The 18,312-nt window shown below is 41.2% G+C and overlaps 1 long non-coding RNA gene and 1 pseudogene across 1 annotated transcript; one reads left to right on the top strand and one right to left on the bottom strand.

The window, feature by feature from the left end:
• Positions 1–1,901: 1,901 nt before the first annotated feature.
• Positions 1,902–13,980, bottom strand: LOC125345240 (annotated as a pseudogene).
• Positions 13,981–16,731: 2,751 nt separating this feature from the next.
• Positions 16,732–17,547, top strand: LOC125346938. The gene is made up of 2 exons (XR_007210070.1): positions 16,732–17,037; positions 17,325–17,547. It is a non-coding gene; the product is annotated as an uncharacterized LOC125346938 (long non-coding RNA).
• Positions 17,548–18,312: the final 765 nt, after the last annotated feature.

The following is an 18,312-nucleotide window of genomic DNA, read 5'->3' as shown; positions in this document are numbered from 1 at the left end:
CAAGTATAGACGCGGTGTGCTTCCCTAGTCTCCTTGTGAATCATGTCAGAGTTTTTAATAGTTTGGGAGGGAAACAAAATTTAAATGAATTGTCCTTCACTACTCACATCCAGTGTTTGTTTCTACTTGACTCTGGTCCAAATTTGTCCATTACCTGAAACATTTGTGTAAGTCCTTGGGTACCCAGTTCCCAGCCACGCCTTGGTTTGTGTTACACTTCTTTCAGCGAAGGTGTTCTTCTGTAATAGTAGCTATCACCACATCAAAGTAAAAGTGAGCTTTTGGCTTGCCCCTTCTTCACACCTTTAAACTTTCCTGACTTCTCGGAAATTTTATGCCCATGTGGATGTAGAGGAATGTGATGTGCTAGGTCTTTGTAAGAAAAGATACATTTCCATATGCATATCTTTACCTCATTTGAATATAAACCATACTTACTTCAAATACTAAATGAAGGACTAAAACTAACTTCCATTGTTTTATTTATTCAAATAAATATTTATTGGGTGTTTACTATATGCAAGTACTTTTAAAGACAATGGTGAAATAATGGCAAACAGAACAATGTCTATGCCCTTATGAGGTGAGGTTTTCTGGAACTAAAATACATAAGATAATGTCATAGTGATTAATATTATAAAGTGAACGGAGGAAAATATGGTTGGATATGCCTGTAATCCTAGCACTTAGGAGGCCAAGGCAGGAGAATCAGAAGTTTGAGGCCAGCGTGGACTTATAGCAAGACCCTGTCTCAAAAACAAACACAAAATAAAGCAGGACAAGAAATGAGTAGAGAAAACATTGGTGCTGTCATAGATTGCATGACCTAGTAGCTTCAAGAAGGTGACACCAGAGGCAGGTCTACAAGAGCTGTGGAAAGATCTATGGAAAGAGCAAACCAGTTAGAGGCACCACAAAAGGAAAAAGCCCTGAGGTAAGAACAGGTTTAGTAAAAAGGCTGATGTGGCCAGAATCAAAGGGGGAAGCCAGTGTGACTGGAGAGTGACTTTTACAGAGTCCTGTAGGCTTGGGAAAGGGGTTAAAATTTTGGTCCAGGTTAGTTGGGAATTTCATGTTATGGGATCTTGTTTATGCAGCATCATAGTGGTAGCTGAGAACTGACTGTACTGGGAAAGCTGGATTCATTGGAAGGCTGTAGTAGTATCTAGGCAGGCTCAGAGCCTGCCTGGAAGGAGCCCGGGTCTGGAGAGAGGTCCATGCCATATGATTACAATATCCTGTGATAACTGCTGGGCTGGGTGTGAGCACACAGTGTGTAGGAATGCTAACGAGGAGGAAGAACAGGAGTGGAGCTTGTGGGAGTCAGATGCTATCATAAAGGATGAGCCCAGTACACCCGCAGACAAGCCTGGTAGTGACACGTAAAAGATAAAATAGAAAGTAGGTATTCTCTTGCATTTTGCCAAACTTGATTTGATTTTGTTGTTGTTGACAGCTTAAAGGAAGAAAAGAGCCTCATACTAAAGGAATTTGAGAAGATACCCAAGCCAGGAGTAAGTATTAGATTACTTAGAATTCATTAAATATAGCTGGGTTCAAATCTCTCTTTCTTTTTTTGTACAGTGAAAAATCTTACTCCACTTTATGTATAATAGTAAGAAACTGGAAACAAATGCCCAAGGGGAAACTGATTTTAAAAAAATTGGGATATTTTGAATCATAAATGGAATAGTGAACCATCATTAAAAACACATGTAAAAAAGTACTTAATAACATGTAGAGTCCTATTTTATATTACCCCAATATCTTCCCATACATTTCCATCTCCAATCCCCATTCAACTCTTTACCCTTCCTTATGCAGACTAACTTTGCTTCCTATTTTGAGACCTCTCCATCAGAAGAGACTTCTGTAGTTTCTTATCCAACATTTCCCTTTAGCCGGCCTATCTGCCATTTATGCTCCTCTCCTGTCCCAACAGCTGAGACATTCCAGTGAAGACCAAGCTCTTCATGTGAGCCCAAGACCTGCCCTCTGCACACCACCACAATGAAATGAAGGTGCTTTGATTCTTGTAATCTAGTCAAAATCACCAGTCTTGACCAGTGTCGAACAGGCATAGGCATAAGCCCTCTTCATCTATACAAAGCTTTCTTGTCTATTTATCTGACTTCTTTTCAGTATCCAAAACTTTCGCTAATAGCTCTTGTGTTTCAGCAGCCAATGGAGCATGGGAAAATTTACAGTATTCTCCTTGATAACATTTTGCACCTGTATGATAAAACTTGCAAGGGTATTCATTATGCAAATACAGGCAGTTTTCACCTCTAGTACAATACCCTTGTACATAAAACTTACACATTTCTTTTTTCTTCTCCTTTCTCTGCATTATGATCAAATTTATACTGGTCTCCCTAAATACATTTCCTTTCAAGGAAGTATTTACAAATATGTATTCCCTGATGTTCCACTGTGTGCTGGTTGATGAATTCCTGACTCATTCTTATATGCTGCTGCTTCTCTTGAGGTTCTCCATCCTCCTTGGGCATACCCCTGTTCTTTGGTAAGGTATCAGATCCTTTGTTTCCAGTGCTTGGCCATTTGTGCTTCATTTTCTTTTGTTTGTTGTTCCTATGAACAGCTTTAAGATTTTTATTGTTTTGTTTAGCAGCCTTCTGTGGACCTTTTGTTCCCTCTTTCTTCCTAGATTCTTCAGGAGATGGCACAGTCAGAGCAGCATTTGCCATTTCTTTAAGTTGTATATACTGCTTAAGTTCTTTGGCAAAGTTGTTTTCCTGTTCCTCACTATATATGTCATTGTTACTCTATGTATCCTAGTCCTCACTTGTTGATTTTCTATGTTGTAACTCTGTGGTGATGCCGTAGAGTTTCCAAAATTCTTACATTTTCCTGGAATTTTCTCAGACTTCAGTTTTACTCTCCATTTGACTTTCCCGCCTTGTGTTTCTTTAACTTTGGTGTCATCCTTTTTATTGCTGGTTCTGCAGTTTTATCCTGCACCACAGTCTGGGAGAGTTTTAAAACAGTCCATAAGCTTCTTTCTTCTTTCACTTTCATGAAAATTCTTCAACACCAATCCTAGTGCTTCTTTGTAATTGGGGTTCTCAATACCATTTTGGGATCATCTTTGGGATTGGTTGGTCATGGTATACTTCTAGTTTGCCATGTCTGCACCATAACCACCGAGACTCAGAACCAGGATCCAAAAATCTATTTAAAAAATAAACATCTTCATTGTGACAGACAAAAGACCAAGAATTCATAACTATTGGTAATACTGAAAGGAGTATCCACAAAGCTTCTGAATAAAATATAAGTGGTACCTATTACAAGGTCGGGTTAGTTAGCATATAATATTGGCTATGTTCATCTAGACATATCAGCTTTGTTTCCAGAAGAAAATAAGTTTCTGTGGTTGCCACTTAAAAACTACTTTTATTATAGCTATTATTCACATAGCTCTTGAGAACAGCCCAAGTTATTACAAGAATATTGAATAACGAAGATGTACCAATTTTCTATCTCTTAAAAAGTAGAGCATCGGTTTTACACCTGATGTCACTGTAAGTGATTTTGGTACTCCTGGTATTGTACATAAGTTTATTGGAATTAAGGAAGGGAAGTGGAATATCAAAATGGAGAGACAAAGGATAAAAGGTGAACCAATAACAGCAATACTTCTAAAACTATATGCTGTAAAAATGGTTACCTAACACTTGGGTTCGATCCCCAGTACCAGGAAAGTATAAGAATAATACAGTTAAAAAACACTGGATATAATTATGGGCTACTAGGACTCTGTAAACGATACATGAGGTAATAGAAAGTACATGTTTACATATTTTCACACCCGGGACAGGTAGGGAACTCTGAAATAAATAAAAATGAACATGAAAATAAAATAAATCTTATGTAAGCTTAAAAAAAAAACTATATGCTGTAAACCAACTGTACAACTCGGGGGAGAGGGGGGAATGTGGGAGAAAAATGAGGGTAGAGTTAACAAGTTTGATAAGAAATATACTCACTGCCTTATGTATGAACCCCTCTGTAACCCCTCTGTTCATCACTTTTACAATAAATAAATTAATTAATTTTTAAAAAGTAGAGCATCTCAAAACTTAATGGGGTAAAACAATCACTTCTTCTATGGTTCTCAGTTCTTCTGGGCTGTACTGGTTCATTTGGAACTGGGAGGTCCTGATTGGTTCATTTGCATGTCAGCCATGTGGCAGTCAGGCAGGTCAGAGGTCACATGTCAGTTAGTCATGTGATATTGGAAGGGCTTCTAGTTCAAGAGAGGGCAAATCCTGACATGCAGTAACTTTTTCAAGCCCCTATTTAAATCAACTTTATAACATTCATTAGTTAAAGCAATGCACATGGTTATGTCTAGGGAAGAGTGGCCTTCCCTTTTAATGGGAAGAAGAGCAGCACAAAGGCACATTGTACTTATTCTAGAGTCTTATACTTTGTATTGTTTCTCCTTTCTTGTTGATTACATTTCAAAATTATGTTGCTTATGGTTGAACTTAAGGCCAGTCCTCAAAACTTGTTTAACATTTAATAAAGTACTATTATGTAAATGCTATCTATGTAAGTACCTCTAATCTCCAGTTACAACACTTTACAGGAGAGAAAAAAAGTTTTTTGAACCTTATTCCAGATTGTTGGTATGCTAGTAACTTTTCTCAGAGGTGTGACCAAATGCTGGAGGGAACAACTTTTTCAAGGAAAGAGATATCTTTTGAGTCATGGTTTTCAAGGGTTAAATCTATGTTTACTTGGCTCCATTGATTCTGAGATGATGGTGAGGCAAAACATCATGACGAAGGAACAGTAGAGGAGGAAGATATTCATCTCATTAAGGACAGGAGGCAGTAGGGAAGGAAGGATTAGGAGCTGGTGTAACCTTCAAAGTCATGTTCTTAGTAACTGCATTCCATAGCTAGGTCCTACTTTCTAAAGTTTCAAGAATCTCTCCAAATAGCACGTTCAGCTGGCATCCAAGGGTAGGACACTTGAGCCTGTGAAGAACATTTCCCATTCAAGCATAACAGTAGTTAATTAATTTTACTCTTTTCTAGCAACTGTAGAAGGAGGGAGCTGGGCAAAATGCCCTGAGCAGGTTCATTAGATTCAGCTAGTTAGTACATTTTAACCTTTCTGAATATAAGGTTTCTATCCCATAAGTCAAGATTACCTATTAATAAGATATGAAAATATGATCTCCTATTAGTCTTAGCCAGAGGGTATTTGGGGACAATGTGCAGAAGCTAGAAATGTAATATTTGTATGAAAAATTGAAGTATGAAGGGGTGGGAAGTTGGTCATCCCAGATATGAATCCCCTTATCTTTAGTGCTGTGTGTGACTCAGGTTAACCAAAAGCCAAATATTCAAAGATTATTTGCAACTGATTTCTCAAGTCACAAAACTATAAAAAAAATAGAAAAAGAATAGAAATTTATTTTTATTGGTTTTGGTATGTAATAAAAATTAACTTGAAAGTACTTAAATATGAAACAGTAGTTTTAAAATTACTTAAAATCTATTGTAAAAATGTTTTATTAAGCATGCCCTTACTGAACATACCAAAATTAAATTGCATCTAACTGTGATAAATCATTCATGAGCCTCAAAATAAATACAGTCAAAGTAGTAAGTGAGTGATGTTTGGTTCGGTTTTTAGGTAGATAAATGTTTTTCCATCTGGCTATTTTTATGATTTTTAAAGGAAACAAAAGAAAATGAGAAGTTTGAGAGAAGGTACTAAAGAATAGCGTAAGGAAGCAATGCAGAAGAAATTGAGGTTAAAAACTTACAGGACGGGGGCTGGGGATTTGGGCTAGTGGCAAAGAGTGCTTGCCTCATACATGAAGCCCTGGTTTCGATTCCCCAGCACCACATATATAGAAAATGGCCAGAAGTAGCGCTGTCGCTCAAGTGGCAGAGTGCTAGACTTGAGCACAAAGAAGCTAGGACAGTGCTCAGACTCTGAGTCCAAGGCCCAAGAAGGGTAAAAAACCCAACAAAACAAAAACAAAAAACAAACAAACTTATGGGAGGATTTAACAACTAAACAAAAGCAATTAGTAAAGGAGAAAAAAGAGCTCCAATTTCAAGAATTGGTAGACTATCAGCTTGCTTTGAAGGTCTGTTACCCAACTACTAACAAATATTTAACATTGAGCATGAATGGAAATAAAAATAAATAGGCATCAATGTTAGACTTGACAGAGGTGGGTGGCATTGTCACACAAGCAGAAATGCTATAAATTGGGATGGATTCTGTTAAACTCAACCTAAATTCTGGGAATTCACAAGACTTTAGTATGTTTGATAGTATTATTCTAAGTCGAGGCCCTGAGCTTGGGGAATAAGCCTCTCTATACTCTCCTTTCCCCAAAATATTTTTCAGTATTAGGAGTGTCAGAAACACAAGTGTTTCCTTGAAATGCAACCAAATACCCTAACTGGTTGTGAATATTTGTATTACTTTGTCCTTCCCTGCTTGATTATTTCACTATACTTCCTTTTATCATAAAAGGGATAAGGAGACTCTATTTATGCTACAGGAGACACCGAATTAAAATTCATTTTAATCTTGAAGAATATATAACTCTCAAAACAAATAACATAGAATTGTTTTACGACATGACATCAGGAAATGATTGGCTTAGGGGGTAATTACTTTATACTCTGGTATTTTTTTCCCTTAAGTCTTGGAGTAGTTGGTCAATGTGTGTGCAGCTGCTGTTGGGATCATAGGTTTACCAAGAACTCAGTGAGGCTTATGCTTCAGGTCCCTCACTCTTCCAAGCATCCATTCCTAATTCTGTGTTTGTAACTTCTTAACTCTTTTTCTTGAGAGAAACTCCTAAATTGCACAAGTTTCAAGCTCACAGAACTTGGATTTGTTTCAGGCTTGAGCAAGATCCCACAGAGAAACATCCTATACTAACATAATGCTATATTGAATTCAGCCTGCATGCTAGCTTCAGTCTAGTAAAATCCTCAGGCAGGAAAGGAGGACTTTTCCAAAATCCTTGCCATGGAATTTATGCAGAGTCTTCCATGATTCCACAGAGCATGGTGGAAAGTAAAGATAGACAAACTTAGCTTCTGACCTTAGCCTTGCCATTTACTAGCTATGGGACTATGATTTAACTTCTCCTAGAAGAGCCTTAAGCAGGGTTTCTTGGAGTCAGAACCTAAGACACTCAGTAATTGAGGTAGAGCTCTTGGAAGATTCCTACCAGAAACTGAGGGCAGGAAAAAAGAGGTTGGGAAGAAGCTGGACCAAAATATGATACACATGTAAAGAAAACTCTAGTCTCAACTGAACACCAAAGACATTCCTAGATCTTGAATTGCTCTATGAAAGCTGTCTCCCAGAGCCAGTAGGATAGACTGTTACATTACCAGTCAGTCATTGATCACACCTGCTCCCTGCTTTCTCCATCTTTTTGCCTATTCCCTTAAGAAGGTGCTCTTCTCAGCCCATGTCAATCCAATGGAGAGGGCAATAGCTTCCTGTCCCCAGCAGCATGTATGGGAAGAGGCACCCCAGTGAAGGCAATCTTTGCATAGCAACAATTGTAGCTGGTACACTCAGCTACTTAAAATATTAATTTTCTTACAGGGTCTATGTGATTAGTGAGTAATTGAAAAAATAATTGAATTTAGATATTTAATTCATACAGGACAGCTAGTAAGAATTCTATATATTGTACTTCCTTTTTCCTAATTACTTTGCTTGACTTAATTGCTTCTGGTCCAAGATTATATAACTTAACATGATTGTTTTTCTTTGCTAGGATGAAGTGATTCACCATCAAACCATTCCTGTACAGATTGCAAAAGACATAGAAAAGATAACACACAAAAAAATGTATGATTTCAATTTTTATGCTGAATCTCACCCAGCCCCCCCTCCCCTAAGTGATGTGTGCACACATTGTAATTTTAGAAATATTTAGTTTGGGCCCAAAGTTGTATACAGCAAGTTCTTTAAATGAAAATAACATAGCAAATTATAACTATGTATAGCACTTATGTCTTGATTATGGGTTGATATTCTATTTCCAACTTGTATAAGCTTAGAGAGTAATCTGATCATCTTTAACAACCTAGGGAACAACTATCTAAATGAATTCGAATTTCAAGGTCTAGAATTATGTTTGCCACTCAGCAGCCCAAAAGATAGTAGTTTTGACTGTTTTTTCATCTTCTTTTCCAGTATTGGGACTTGATGTCAGGGGCTCAGCCTCCTCAGTAGCTAGGATTATAGGTGTGAACCACTGGCATTTATCATCCACTATGGATTCTTAAAAAAATTTTTTTTTTATTTTCAAGGTGATGTACAGAGGGGTTACAGTTACATAAGTAAGGTAGTGACATTTCTTGTCAAACTTGTTGCTTCCTCCCTCATTTTTTCCTACTTTCCTTCTTCCATAATACCCTTACACCCCAGTTGTACAATTAATTTCTACCATGTTGTCCTGTATTGCTGTTGCATTGGTTCACCTTTTATCCACTACCGTTTCTTAACAAAACAATGTGCCATCTAACCAAACACTAAGGCAACACTAGCAAACCAGTATGTTACTGTAATACCAGGCGATAGTAGAATTTTTGGCATTAAAAATTCTGTTTTATGGTACTGTGCTTTAAACTCAGACCTTGAACAGGCTAGGTGAGATGTACCACTTGAGACAATTGGCCAGTGTCCTTTTGTGTTGGCCTTGCTTTATTGTCAGGCTGGCCTGGACGATGCTGTTTCACTGGGGTAACAGTAGATACTAGATGACAGTAGATACTAGATTTTGTGTAAATATATTAAGAGCTATCTTTAGATTGTTGGTTCTGGTTTGTAATCTTTAGCAATCAGGAGCACATTCTTTAAACATGACTTGGGACAGGCCAACATTGTCTTTGGGGTGAGAAGAAAGGAGAGAAGGGAGGGGCCAGTCTCTTAGATTCCAGCCTGGGCAGGTGGAACTGCAACAGTAGTTAAGAGAGGATGGCTTTATGGGGGAAGGAAGCTCATGGGAACAATGATGAGGTGGACACAGCAAAGTTTTGGGGCACAAATGGCTGCCATTATTCTGACAAACCTACAAGAACCTCCTCTTCACTTTAAAGAACCCTTTCAGTGCCGCTAGAAGGGATTCTGTGATTCTTGGACGATGCCCCGGACGACTGCTTCCTTTCCTGACCACCACTCATGGTTACTCTGTCTCAACCAAAGGGTCCTGGCTGCCAGGCACACCTGCCTCAGGGGCTCTGCACTGGCCACTGGAGAGTCCAGAACTTTCTCCGCCATTGCCTGTGCTCTATACTTACTACCACTGCTTCACATGAAGTTTTTTGACCATTAAATGTATATCTTATATTGATAAATTCTATATTGATATATGTGAATTCAGTATTTTCAATAGCATTTATTACCATCTAACTTAGTCTTTTTTCTTTCTGCCTTTGCTTCATTTTGTCTTTCTGCTAACTTTCTCTCTCTCTCTCTCTCTCTCTCTCTCGCTCTCTCTCTCTTCTTTATCTGTTTTGTCTGTAAGAAAGTCTTCACTCAACTAGCTTACCTTCAGAGTCATGAAAGAATTCATGCTGGAGAGAAAAACTATGGGTCAATCAGTGTGGTCTAAGGGGAAGGGCATCTGTGTAGCAATCAGAAGGCCCTGAATTCTAACTCTATTATCATTGAAAAGAGTGATACCTAGGCACTATATATTGCTAATCTTATCATACAAATAATCTTAAAACTTGGTAGTCCATAGATAGAATTGACCTTCATGGGAGTTGAAGAGGTTGGGATAGATACTTGAGCCCATAATTTGAAGGTAAGCAAGACCCTGATTAAATCAATAGTTCAATAAGAATATAAACACTAAATAAATACAAAGATAAACTGTTATGAATGGGATAATACAACTAAGAATTTTGAAATGCTTTACTTTAGAAGATATTTTAATATTTAATTTTGGAATGTTTTCTCATTTCTAGATTCTTGCTCTGTACTTTTGATGATTCAGATGGTTGAAATGTTACCAGGGTCACTTTGGTTTAAAAAAAAAAAAACAGGCAGGCAGTACACCATTCAAAGGTATCAATTTCAGAAGAAATGATTTTGAAAAAGGGCAGGACACTGTTCAATGCTTTAATATTTAAAACAAATTTTGTTTATAGAAACTAATTTCTAGGTAAGATTTGTGTCAAATTCCATTCCATTTATACATACCTTAAAAATATCAGAGGTCTTTCCATGGATTGTCCATGTCATGTATCAGAAATACTCAGCATGCTGGAGAGGAGAGGTTAGCACTGAGAACTACAGGACTTTGTTATTAAGAAGGGAATGTGAATGGGGAAATTCAGTGAAATTGGCTAGCATACAAGTCTACAGTGAATCTCTTCTATGGTTGAAACTGTGGCATATAACCAGTGGTTTAGGAGGAATGAAGCTGATGAATCTCACAGAAGAGATGATGTTTAAAAAATAAAATTTTATTGAAAAAGTGGTGTACAGAGGGCTACAGTTATACAAATCACATGATGAGTACATTTCTTTTTGAACAGTGTTACCTCCCTCCCTCTTTTGTCCAATTTTTCCCTCCAGATACCCTCAAGTTGTTCAGTTCATTTTCAACACAGTGTTTCCTGAGTATCATTGCTAAATTGGTTTGTGTCCCATTGTTTCTATGTTTCCCCTTTGTCTTCCCAAACCAGACAAATCCACATGAAAAGTAAAGAGTACAGAAATGAAAGAGCAATAAAAGGCAATAACTCAAAGGAAAAGAAAAAAAAAGACCTGCAAACTGTGCAACATAAAAGTTCTTGTGTGTGTTTTTAATTGCATATTCTCACAAACTTTCTGCCTGTCTGGTTAGGAACCACTAACCTATGATCTCAGCATTCTAAAAAGCTAGGATTACAGGTATGAGTCACCAGTGCCCTGCAATAACTGCTGGTTTTGTTGTTGTTGTTGTTTTACACTACTCTCCTTGCTTTTCTTTACTATATTAGTAACAAATTAATAAATTCAAAGCCAAGTTAGAATAAAAAGGGAATTTATTATGACAGTGCCAATTTAAATTTTCATTTACATTTTCCTGCTGACATTTCATTTACAGCTGACATCCTACTTAATGTAAAAGAACTGTGTTGACTTCCAGTGTTATGACAAAGTCAGAAATGACTGCTTTCATGGCTTCTATTGAGCAACATATACTGAAATTAAAACTAGTGGCATAGGAATGGAAGAGAAGAGGTCTAGCAAATAGACAACTTGTACTTTAGGAAAGCAGAACATACTATATAATTTATTTAATTTAACAAAATTATATATACAAGGCCAATATTTAAACAATGTACTTTTGATACAAGGCAAACTTTTGAAACAAGGCAAATTTTAATAAAAATTTAATAGCAAAAACTTATGTTCATAAGGTTTAAAACACTAAAGTTCTTTCTTTTCTTATTTATTGTCAAAGCGATGTACAGAGAGGTTACAGTTTCATACGTTAGGCATTGGATACATTTCTTGTACTGTTTATTACCTCCTCCCTCATTCCCTCCTCCCTCCTCCCCTTTTCACTCTCCCCCCATGAGTTATTCAGTTGGTTTACACCAAACAGTTTTCCAAGTATTGCTTTTGTAGTCGTTTGTCGTTTAATCCTGTCTCTCGATTTTGGTATTCCCTTTCACTTTCCTAGTTCTAATACCAGTATATACAGTTTCCATTGTACTCAGATAAGATACAGTGATAGTGCAGGTACAACCACAGGAAGGGGATACAAGAGGATCATCAACAATAGAAGCTACGGTTTCACATGGCATGTTGAAAGTAATTAACAATGATATAACAGTCGTTTCCATAATATGGAGTTCATTTCACTTAGTATCATCTTATGCATTCATAAGGGCATAGCTATTAGGCTCTTGTGATCCTCTGCTGTGACTAGCCTAAACCTGTGCTAATTATTCCCTAGGGAAACCGTAGAGTCCATGTTTCTTTGGGTCTGGCTCACTTCACTTAGTATAATTTTTTCCAAGTCCTTCCACTTCCTTACAAATGGGACAATGCCATTCTTTCTGATAGAGGCATAAAATTCCATTGTAAAACACTAAAATTCTTACATAGAATTTAACAAAAAATAACCACCATCTACAGAGCTTGTGGTAACTATTAAATATGATGGAAGGTTACAGATGTGTCTTGTGTATGTAACATTGCTGAAGTTGCATGTGCATGTTTTCCTTCTGATGTCATGTTCCTTCTGGCTTCATGGCCAGCAGAGATGCCCCTAGTGTTGCAGCCCTGTAGTAGGCAACACCTGCTTTGTGTTGCAGTTCAGCAGCAGACAGTTCCTGCTCTGTGGTGCAGCTCAGCCATGGGCAGATCCTGCCACTGCTGTAGCTCCACTGTGACTCCCTATCACAGGAGCCTTCTCAGATTCTTGTCTTGGGAGTTCAAAAACTGAAGTCCAGAACAAAGGAGAGTGAGTGCAAAGAAGAAGGTATCTCAGAAAGTCAATGATGCTCTGTTTGTAAACTCTGTGAAAGTGGCTGAGACTAGGGGATATGGCAAAAAGACATACTCAATGAAAGCAATATGGCAAGTCACTACTGGGAGCAACAAGGAGGAGGAGAAAACAGCACCTCACCTGCCCTAGGTACCGAACCTTAAGAATCCGACTGGAGGGACACAGAGGAGAAGGAAGAGAGCACCAAGCTGTCTCTAGTATCAACAGCCAAGGACACCAGGGACCTTTAAAGCCAGAGATATAAAGCAGCATGCTTCCTTCATCCCACCTTGTCAACCCCAAGGACCAAGGCAAGGGCCTGAAATGGCTGAAGAGGAGCATAGGCAACTGTTTCAGAAGACTGATACTATTGTATGCCTCAACAAGAGAAAATCCCCCAAACAAAGGGGTGCTTCATTGTGAGTAGGAGGCAAAGGGCAATGTTCACTTTAAGCAGGTTTTGGAACATTGTGAAAAGACTAGTGCACTAGGGGCAGGGGCAGGATAAGGGGGTGTATTTATACAGTGATAGTAGGCATACTGGCTTACTTAATGTCTGCTGATTCTAAGCAGAGACCCCTGATGGGGCAAGTGATGTGCCACCAATGGCTCAGGCAAACTGAGGCATTCTCACAAAGCCCAGGGTGACTTTCATGGAACAGTCAGGCCCTGGCATCATGGACATAATGGGTAGCAACCTGGGATTTGACTTGGGAGGTAGGGCTCCCCTGTCTGGCAGGACCTTTAATGCCATCATGACAACTTCTCTGAATCTCCTCCTGCAGCATGAGGAGGGGCATGACCTCCCCTGTCTTGAAAGGCACCCTTCCTTGAGTGTGAGCCATCATTGCCTGTGTTACTGTTCCCCTGCAATGTTCCCATAAAGACAGTCAGTACTTCTGCTTGTCCCCCTTCTGCTTGCCTGCCATTGGAACAGTAGAAGGAAGAAGGTGGCAGAAATGCTCCATGTCTACCTGTCTCTCATCCATCTGATGGAGGCCCTGCATGTGGAGCCAAAGAAAGACTGAGGGCAGCAAACCTCCAACTTGACTAGCAGAAGCAGTAGCAATACAACTATCAAGTGACTGAACTGCACATGAAGGAAGTTAGCAGGACTGATTCTCTATCATGCATCCTCTGTAACACCTGGAGAGGAGGAACAGAGGGGAAAAGGGAGAACACCACCTGCCCTGATTCCAGAGGTTCAGAGCCCAACTAGAGGCACACACAGAATGGGAGGAGCTCAGCAAGTTGCCCTCAGGTCCAGCAGTATAGGAAATTTCCTCTAAGGGCACAGGATAAGGAGGAGGAGGAAGACCAGCAGCAGCAGCAGCAGCAGCAGCAGCAGCATGAGGATGAGGAGGAGAAGGAGAGTACCTCACAAGCTCCAGGTCCAAAGCTTCAGAATCCATGAAGAGGGGCACAGAGGAGAAGAAGGAGAGTAGCAAGTTGCCTCCCATTTAACAGAAGCTGAAAAGTACTATAAGAACACAGAGATTAAGATGGAGGCGACCGCACCTCCTCCCTGGGATAGAGGAACTGCAGAAACCTCCACACCATCTGATCAGCTCACTGCATTGACTACAGGCTCAACAAATGACCAAGCCATGGGTGGAACTGGTCTAAGGGGATTGATTGGCAAGTGTTTGAGAAGACTGGGATGTTGTGGCATGCCTCTACAAGAGAAGATCGACCCCAAAAGGGGATTTCTCACTGTATTTGAAAAACAAACGAACATTGAAAGCCTGGAGCAATTCAGTGGAGATTGGTACCATGCCTTCAACAAAGGTGGGGTGCTAGGGAGGACATTCGAAATGAGGAAATGTGTTCCCAGAGTGACATGAACTTTCACTTACTAAGCGAGTGCTGACATGAGAAGTCACATATCTGGGACAAGTGATGCTCCAGCAAAATCAGGTAGCTTCACAAAGTCCCTGCCAGCCTGTCCTGGAACAGCCAGAACCCACCCTCCTTTACATAATGTGCTGCAACCTGGTACTTGACCCAGGGGACCTGCAAGCAGCCCTATTTGGCAGGCACTTTAATGCCACCACAACAAACAAGTTTCATGCTGCCACTCCAGCCACAGGACCAACCTCTCCTGCCCTGTGAGATTCCCCACTCTGGGCCTCGACCATGCACCGTGCCTGCACCCCCATCCTTCCACAGTGGTTTCCCTAAAGAGAGACAGTGATCCTGCTTGTAACTCTGAGGCTGGCCTGTCTGTCAAGCAGCAGAAGCAGGCATTTGGCAGGAAATAAACCATGTCTGTGTGTCTCTCCTGCCCCATGGATCCCCTGCCCAGGAGAGACACGAGATAAAGGGCAGCAAGCTTCCACCTGCTCCCAGAACAGCAGCAGCAGCAACAGCAATCTCAATTCCCTTGGGCCAACCCAGTGGCCTGACTGAGCAGTAGAGGTAGAACAGGAACAGGTCAGATTCTCTCCCTGAAATTCTCTATAACACCTGGTCATGAGGCACAGACAGAGAGATAGAGTGCAGCTCACCTGCCCCAGTTTCAGAAGCTTCAGAACCCAACTGAAGAGACATGGAGCAAGAGGAGGAGCCCAACAATTGGCCCTCAGCCCTGACCATAGAGTAGTTTACCTCTAGGGCCCCAAAGTAGGAGGATGACAGACCTCACCTGGCACAGTTCCAGACGCTTTCAAACCCCACTAGAAGGGCCTAGAGGAGAAGAGCCTGACGTGTCCCTTAGGTTCCTTGGGAACAATAGAAACCACCTATAGGAGACAGGGGAATAGGAGCAGAATCAACACCCAACTGGAGAGGCTGAGGAGGAGGACGACAATGGCAAACTGCCTCCAGCCCCACTAGCAGAATTAGGGTCCACCACTGACAGAGAAGTGCAGATGAAAAGCAGCATGCCTCCTCCTGGGCTCCAGCAGCTGAAGAAAGCCCCATCCCCTTTGGTCAACACACTGGTTTGACCACTGCCCAGATAACCAGCAAGGCAGGAGCTGGAGGTGGCTGAAGACGACGATTGGCAACTGTTTCAGAAGACTGAGGCTGTTGCATGCCTCCACCAGAGAAGATACCCCAAAATGTTTCTTCCTTGTGAGAGGGAAAGAGAATTGACAGCCTGGAAACAAGGGGGCTGGTCATGGGCCATTCTGAAAACACAGATGCTAAGGGGAAAGGTCAAGATAATGCAATGTTTTTCTTCCGACAGTGAGACTTTTGATTGACTTGATGGGCACGGATCCTGGCTGGAGACTGTCAATCAGGCAAGTGATGCGCCATCCAGCCTCATGAAAAGGGAAGCAGCCTCACACAAACCAGCCAGACTGTCAAGGAGCAGCCAGACCCTGGCATCCTGGATATAATCGCTGTACAAGGGATTTGACCAAGGGAGGTGCACGCAGCCCAGTGTGGGAGGATATTTCATGCTGCCATGGGAACAGACTGGATTCTCCAGGAGCAGCAAGACCAGGGTTTCACAAAATAAAAACCAAAACAAATTTCAGTTGGGAAGTCAAAATAGGAAAACGTTTCTCCCCAGGAATTAGAGGCATTTAGCCTATCTAATGTCAGCTAATCCCAAGATGAGATCCATCCATGTGGAAACGACGTGCCACCCCCAGCTCAGGCAAACTGAGGCAGCCTCACCAAGCCCCAACCACACGGTTCATAACCAGCCAGAACCTGCCATTCTGCACATAATACCAACTTCTAATTACCCAGGATTTGACTCAGGGGAGGTGGGGGCAGCTCTGTCTGGCTAAAACTTGAATGGTATAATGGCAACATACCAGATTCTACAGGAGCAGCAAGACCAGGGCCAAGACCTGACCCGACTGATGAGACGCCCCCATCCTGGGCCTCTGCCCTGTCCCTTACCTGCGTACCCATCCTGTGGAAATGTGCTCTTCAAGAGAGCTATTGCTCCTGTGTGCCATCCTGCTGCTGGTCTGCCTGCTGAGCAGCAGTAGGAGAACGGTGGCAGGAAGGATGCCAGGTCCATGAGCCTCCCGTCTTCCCTGGAGCCCTAGCATAACTGTCACAGAGGAGGAGACAGAGGACAGCCAGCCTCCCCCTGCTCCAGAAGCAGCAACAAGGTCCCTCCCCATGGGCCAACCCAGTAAACTGACCTGCCTGGCCCCTGAGCAGGAGAAGCACATGGGCAGCACAGCTGATTCTCTCCACCACCTGCTAGGTCATTCGTGGACATCGGGCACAGAGTTGGAGAGGGATATCAGCTCGGCTGCCCTTCATCCAGAAACATCTGATCAGAAGTGCAAGGGCCCAGGGAAGACAGAGGAGAGCAGTGAGCTGACTTCAGAACCAATTGCAGCAGAAACACCCACCAGGGGCACAGAGGCAGAGGATCCGCAGCTGCAGAAACTTATGAGATTGGCAGGTGTTGGAATAGTGCAAGAAGTATATTGGCAATTGTTGTAGAAATTTTTGCTGCTGCTGTCTTCATGGTGAAGAGAATTCTGAAGCAAATGTTTCATCCTTTGAGTGGAGAATAGCTTTGACAGCATGGCTACAAGGAGGTGGGTCCTGAGCTCTGCTCTGTTTCATCTATGTTTCAGAGAGATTGTTATTGCTCATCAACTCCTGATCCGTGGTTGCTTGTTGGCTGGTGAGGTGTTGAGGTTTAAGGAAAGGAGGGGCAGGAGCTCCAGTGTTGCAATTGGATAGCCTGCAGTACTTATGAGAAAGGAGGGGGCAGAGTGAGGCAGAAGGATGTGTTAAGGATAGAATTTCAGAAGGAAGGAATGTTCACCTGTCAGGGGTAGCACTGTGTGGTTCAGTCCCTGACTTTCCTTTCTTCTTTCAGCTCTAGTGGAAATGCAAAGAAACCATCACTGTGTTACTGATTCAAAGACATGCTATGCATCCTGAACATGCCTGGAGATCAGCGTCCCTCTGCTCCTACCTCGAAGAACATTCATACTTCACAGACTTGTTTTCCTTTCTTTTTACTTTCTACATGGAATACGTTTTCTAATATTCCTATGTTTTCTCACCAACTTGATACATTGGTATTTCTGGGAGATGATTATGTGTATTCTGAGTTTGTGTCCTTTATTTTCATCATGAGTACTAGGAGTTAGCTTTAGTGTAATGGAGCCTCTAGTCTTGCCTGTATCTTAGCTATTCAGAGGACTGACTCCTTAAAGGATTGACATTCCAAGAAAAGCAGCCCACAGTCTTTTATCTATTATTAAGACATGCAGGAGGGAGGGAGGAGGAGCTTGAGCAGTTGGTTAGCCTATTAAGCACAGCAAGTGCAAAGTGCTGAGTTCTAAACACTAATTTAAGGAAAGAAAAAGGTGAGTCCATCTCCATCACCAGGAAGCAATTAACAGTGTTTCTAAAAAATAGATGCTCTCATCAGATGAAGCCCTGAGCTCTTGTTCTGTTTTATGGTTATGGATTTTTTTTCCTTTTGTGCAGGTCCTGGAGCTTAGATTCAGCCTTTGTGTGCTCTCCTTAAGCCTGTTTTCTAAAGGCTAGTTCTCTACCATCTGAGTCACAGCTCCACTTCTGGCTTTATTGGTAGTTATTTCCAGATAAAAGTCGGATACTAGGGCTGGCTTAGGACAAACATCCCCAGATCTTAGCTTTGTGAGTAGCTAAGATTACAGATGTGAACTCCCAGCACCCAGCTGTTTGTCCTTTTTAGAAGGACAAAGAGGTTATTGGTTATCCTAACTCTGCCTGGAAGTCTGCAATATCATGGCAAACTCCAGTAACAGGTACAGACCCAAGTATGCTCACAACTCAATGGCTTTATTGAGCCTTTCAATTAATCTTTCCAGAGG

This window comes from Perognathus longimembris, chromosome 2 (genome assembly GCF_023159225.1).
Source record: "Perognathus longimembris pacificus isolate PPM17 chromosome 2, ASM2315922v1, whole genome shotgun sequence".
NCBI classification, from domain to species: Eukaryota; Metazoa; Chordata; class Mammalia; order Rodentia; family Heteromyidae; genus Perognathus; species Perognathus longimembris.
Note: the sequence above shows the minus strand (reverse complement) of the source record. Positions and strands in the feature narration are given on the sequence as shown.